This window comes from Myotis brandtii, unplaced genomic scaffold (genome assembly GCF_000412655.1).
Source record: "Myotis brandtii unplaced genomic scaffold, ASM41265v1 scaffold550, whole genome shotgun sequence".
Lineage (NCBI taxonomy): Eukaryota > Metazoa > Chordata > Mammalia > Chiroptera > Vespertilionidae > Myotis > Myotis brandtii.
The window spans coordinates 4,286,575-4,292,465 of NW_005370043.1; positions in this window are offsets into that span (position 1 = coordinate 4,286,575).

Genomic DNA, 5,891 nt, shown 5'->3' on the forward strand with positions numbered 1-5,891 from the left:
ACAGCAGGCGGCTGGAATAGTCAGCAGAGGGAGCAGGGACAGCAGACACAGTGGGCTGCAGTGGGGTGAGAACACATTGAGGCCTGGAAGGCAAGAGACAATGGAGAGGGACATAGAATAGAGGGTTAGCCAGAGGCTGAGTAGGGATTGCTTGTGCAGGGAAGGATGTGGGCAATGAGCTGCGCGAGCAGAATCCCGAGTTGGTTGGGGGCCCAGGCACTGGGTAACCAGCATACTCCGTTCTGAGTGAGAGATGGGCCAGCTCACCAAAGGCACCCCCAGGAGGCAGCCAGGGGCCAGGAGTGTACGATTCTTCCTCCCTTCTGCTGGTAAGTGGATAGGCAGGTGGGTGTTAGGTTGCAGATCCCCATTCTCCCCTGCCCCTCAAAAGGCTGGATTCATTCACTTTCTCCAAGTTCAATCATCCCCTCATGAGATCCACCCTCCCACACAGCTTCCCTCCCCCCTCCCCAAACAGAAAACAAAACAAAAACAGAACCAAACAGATCTTCTCTAACTTGCTCCAAATCGTAACTGGTCAAGCTCAGGGTAAGAAGAGCCAAGTGATTGTGGCTTCCCACAGATCTCTTCTTTGCCTGAGCCTGGCCTTGTGACCTCTGGCCCTGTAGGGTATAAGGTCAGTAGGGGTGGGGGGATGGCCATTTTGACCTTGGGAGGCTTGCTGGTGGCTTTATCCATGCTCTGCCAGCTCTCTGTGCCCTTTGGAGGTTTATAGTCATATAAATCGCAGAGTCCCATGCCAGGTTTGGAGCCTGCAGCTATAAATAGGCACGAGGTAAACAAGGTGGCAGATGCAGGGGCTTGGGACAAGACAGGAAATCTGCCCCTCTTTGCCTGGGCAGGGGCCAAGGCACATCCGTGGAAAGGGATATCTTCCCTCCCTTCTCCTCCCCTGCCCTCTGGCTTCTTGCTGCCTGTACTCTGTGCTTCTAGTTTTTTCTCTCTGGAAATTACTTCTAAGGCGGCTCTCTTCAGAAAGGCTTCCCTGGTCACCCGCCTTGTTTCTTCTGAGTCTAGATGGGAAGGGGGGTGTCTCCATTACCCATATGCTCCCCCACTGTCTGTCTCCACCTGCTTCACACTGTCCCCAGCAACTCCAGCAAGTCTTGAGGAGGTGCTGCTTCCGCCAACCACCAGGTTCTGCCACTAGGGGCGCCCTGATGCCTTCTCCATGCTAATAGCCTAGGGGATGCTAACCTTTCTCAACTAGGAAACTTCCCTAAAAAACTCTAGAGAAACAAAACAAAGGCCCCCACCTCCCACCCATTCCCTTCCAAAGCACACCAGAGCAGACAGGTTTCCTGTATTTTGGATTGATCTACAGCTTCCTGGCCACTTAGAGTTTCTACCAAGGATCTCTGGGCTGTGGGAGTTGGATTCTGAGCAGAGACCCTGAGCTTGAGACCATTTAAGTGGCTCTGCTATCTGGATCTACCCCTGCCTTCCCTCTGCCCCAGGACTGCACTGCTTTCCTGCTCTGACCTTGTCCTGGCCCCTCCAAGAGTCCTCTCGGCAATTTGAAGTCTCATTGGCTCCACAATTACCTTTCTTTAATCCCTCTTAAGACTCTGGATCTTCAGCCCTGATGATCCTTCTTTCATCCCAAGTTGGGCTCTCCAAACATATTCACTCACTCGTTTAGAATCAAAGAAATTAGAGCTGATAAGGACCTTAATTTTTTCATTTTACAGATGAGGAATCTGAAGCCCAGAGAAGTTAGGTGACTCTCATCATAGTCACACAACTAATAACGGCTTTGTTTCTAAGGCTGGAAATACTCTGTGAGGCTTGGCTTCTCCAGCTCCTAATGACTTTCTTTGTCCCCGCCTCCAAAACAGGCTTTCTGTCTTTCAAAGGTCCGTTCTCCTATGAGCCTCATCTCCTGATGTCGTATTACATAGGGAGAGGAAATGGAGAGGCTCTGAATTGTAATGAATGGTCGAGCCTTATATAGCTCTGTTTCTAATACCTTCAACTCCCCATTTCCCTGCATCTTCTCTGATGGCTTACTGGGCAGATGATCCTGGAGGAATGACTTTCCAAAATCCCATCTAGATAAGACCTAGAGGAGTGAGAGGTGTCCCTCCCACTGTGGGAAGTTACTTCTCTGGCTGCTCCTTCATTTTACTTCTGAATGTCAGTTTCCTAATTTGGAAGGCAGGGTGGGACCCAATCTGGCTCTATGAATGGTGTCTCCTCTGCCCTGGGCCCACACACACACACACACACACACACACACACACACTCATATTCTCATCACCAACACATTCAAGGGTCCTAAGCTAAGAATGAGAACAGAATCTCAGGTCCATTTGTCAAATAAGACGCAAGAAACAGATGACAAATCCAGGAGCAGGTTGGGGGCGGGAGGGGGGAGTCCCTGTGGTTCTCTGAGGGTATGGGTGAGCAGGAGGCATAGGTAACTAAGGTGCGTGAGAGTGTCCTGCCTCCCAAATAGCTGGGGAGCATCTCCCTGCCCACAGGGCTTGTTAGGATAAATGTAATCTTTAGGAAAGAGGGAAGATGCTGATGGAGTTCAAACAGGGAGTCCAGTTACCCCAGAATACTCCCACCTTACAGCTGGATTGGAGCTCCCAGATGCTATCTGGGAGTGCCTGGAATGAGGGAGATGGCTATAGGGAGAGGATGGAGAGGCTCTGAATTGTAATGAACATAGCTGTTTCTAATACCTTCAACTCCCCATTTCCCTGCATCTTCTCTGATGGCTTACTGGGCAGATGATCCTGGAGGAATGACTTTCCAAAATCCCATCTAGATAAGACCTAGAGGAGTGAGAGGTGTCCCTCCCACTGTGGGAAGTTACTTCTCTGGCTGCTCCTTCATTTTACTTCTGAATGTCAGTTTCCTAATTTGGAAGGCAGGGTGGGACCCAATCTGGCTCTATGAATGGTGTCTCCTCTGCCCTGGGCACACACACACACACACACACACACACACACACACACACACTCATATTCTCATCACCAACACATTCAAGGGTCCTAAGCTAAGAATGAGAACAGAATCTCAGGTCCATTTGTCAAATAAGACGCAAGAAACAGATGACAAATCCAGGAGCAGGTTGGGGGCGGGAGGGGGGAGTCCCTGTGGTTCTCTGAGGGTACGGGTGAGCAGGAGACATAGGTAACTAAGGTGCGTGGGAGTGTCCTGCCTCCCAGATAGCTGGGGAGCATCTCCCTGCCCACAGGGCTGTTAGGATAAATGTAATCTTTAGGAAAGAGGGAAGATGCTGATGGAGTTCAAACAGGGACTCCAGTTACCCCAGAATACTCCCACCTTAAAGCTGGATTGGAGCTCCCAGATGCTATCTGGGAGTGCCTGGGATGAGGGAGATGGCTATGATCTTTCCAGCACCTGTCCTGCACTCTCGGGCTGATGATGTAACAGTAAAACAATGTGGCAGAGGACAAGGGGTCTTTGGAATCTGGGGGGAGGGGGGGGACTGGTCCAGTTTTCCGTGATGTGGCTGGGGTAAGGCAGCTGTTGTCTCTGCTCTGAACCCAGAAGGAGCCCCTGCCCCTTCAGTGTACAGTCTAAGCCTGGTTACACATCCCTTAATTCCAGTCCTTCAGCCGGTGGGGGGGCTCATGAGGACTCTCCTTCCAAGAAATAAAAATGATTTGGCTGCAGCTGTGAGCCACATAGATTCTAATTAGAGATCAGACAGACCCTGCTCATGACTGAAATGGCAGCCTCCTATGAGGCTGGGGGGTTCAGACCGGAGAGTTCTTTATCCTAGCCCCCAAGCACCTACTGCCTCCTTCCCACACCTACATCTCATCTCCCTGGTCTGCTGATGCCCCTTACTTGCCCTTGTGCCTTCAAATGTAGGCCTCCAAAGGGTTCCTGACTCAGGTCCTTTACAACCTTGTACCTGATCTCTCTGAAAGGCCTCACCTTGGTCCTCAATGATCCATCATCCTAGACCTCCAGAGACTCTCGCCAGGATTCCTTGCAAACATTTTGGATATAAATTTGCCTATAGATTCGGTGTCCCTGATTGTCTACATCAGTGGTTCTCAACCTTGGCTGCACATTAGAATCACCAGGGAATCTTTTTAAAATCCTGATTTCTGGGCCTCATCCTCCGGAAATTCTGTTTCTTTGTTACTAATGTTGTGGCCCCACCCCATAACAAAGAAACAGAATTTCCGGAGGATGAGGCCCAGAAATCAGGATTTTAAAAAGACTCCCAATGGCCCCACATAACAAAGAAACAGAATTTCCGGAGGATGAGGCCCAGAAATCAGGATTTTAAAAAGCTTCCCAGGTGATTCTAATGTGCAGCAAAGGTTGAGAACCACTGGTCTACATGTTCCTTAGATGCTCCGGGAACCAGGTCCAAGAAGGAGGGACTGAAGGGTTAGTAGGGCCTCATCCATCCAACCCAATTTCCCTTCTCCTGCTTCATTCAAGCTCTTTCTCTAAACCACCGGTTCTCAACCTGTGGGTCGCGACCCCTTTGGCGGTCGAATGACCCTTTCACAGAGGTCGCCTAAGACCATCCTGCATATCAGATATTTACATTACGATTCATAACAGTAGCAACATGACAGTTATGAAGTAGCAATGAAAATAATTTTTGGTTGGGTCACAACATGAGGAACTGTATTTAAAGGGCCAGAAGGTTGAGAACCACTGCTCTAAACTATCCTCAAAAGCAGCAGCCATAACTAACTTACTCCTCTGCCCCCAACACAAGACCACACAAGTTAAGGGTTCAATAAATAGTTATTGAAAGAATCAGTCTTCAAACTTCTCCAGTGCCTTTCCTTCTTTTCTCATTATACAGTCCTGCCAATGACTCCCAACAATCACACACCTTTTTTTTTTTATTCCCAAGGCAGCTTTTAAGGAGCTGTTCAAAGGCATTAACCTCCTTTAACACCAGATGATAAGGGGGAGGTGCACTGATGTCCAGGTCTGGGGCCCAGAGCTGAGCACATGGCCTGCCTGCCTCCCCGGAGCCTCCAGACCCCAGGCGGGATTGTCTCGCCTCTCGCTCAACCTTGCCGGCAAGGCCTCCTCACTTGTATTTATATACACTAAAGCCTCTGCCCGAATAAAACATCCATGTAAAATCCAATTTCCTCAGAATCCCTTTTGGAGCCTGGGCCTGAGATGGAGTAGGTAGCCCCGGTGGTAACTGCCTGAACCACTCCTGCTGGCTGCAAAGGTGAGGCCCATTTTTCAATTATCTATCTGCTGTGACAGCAGCGGTCTAGCCACCGAGCCAAGAAAGGGGGAGGGGGCGGGCAGAGCTGGGAGGAGGAAGAAAGAGGGCAAGGGCACGGTGGGGAGAAGGAGAGAAACCTAGAGAGAGAGAGAGAGGCATGGGGGAGAGACCCCTGGACGTGGCACCCAGTAGGTGCTCAAGAATTATTTGAAAAATGCGTGGAAGAGTGAGTTGGGAGGGTGTGGGTAAGGCCAGGAGAGGGGGAGAGCTGGAGAGACAGAGAGTGGGTGGAGAGAGGACGGGAGGGGGGAGGGGAGGGGAGGCAAGCCTGGATGGAGCCAACAAGAGGCTCCTGTGTCAATCCGTGGAAACGGGAGGCAGAGTGATGCGGTCACAGCTCCTGCCATCAATATCCTCTAATATAAATGTCAGTGATGCTATTTTCCGCGCAGTCATTTCGCACACTGCTGATTACATTAACGTATAATGGAGGGGCGCCGGCTCCACTGCTTTCTCCCCTAACCCTCCCCCCGGTGATGTGTCAATAGCCGCCTCCATGAACAAGTCAATTTTCTGCAGGCTTGGCAGCGGAATAAATCTGCCCGGCTATGGGGAGAGCTGGAGATATTTATATACCCGGCTCCTGCCTCGCGTGCGCGCGCGTGCGAGCGCG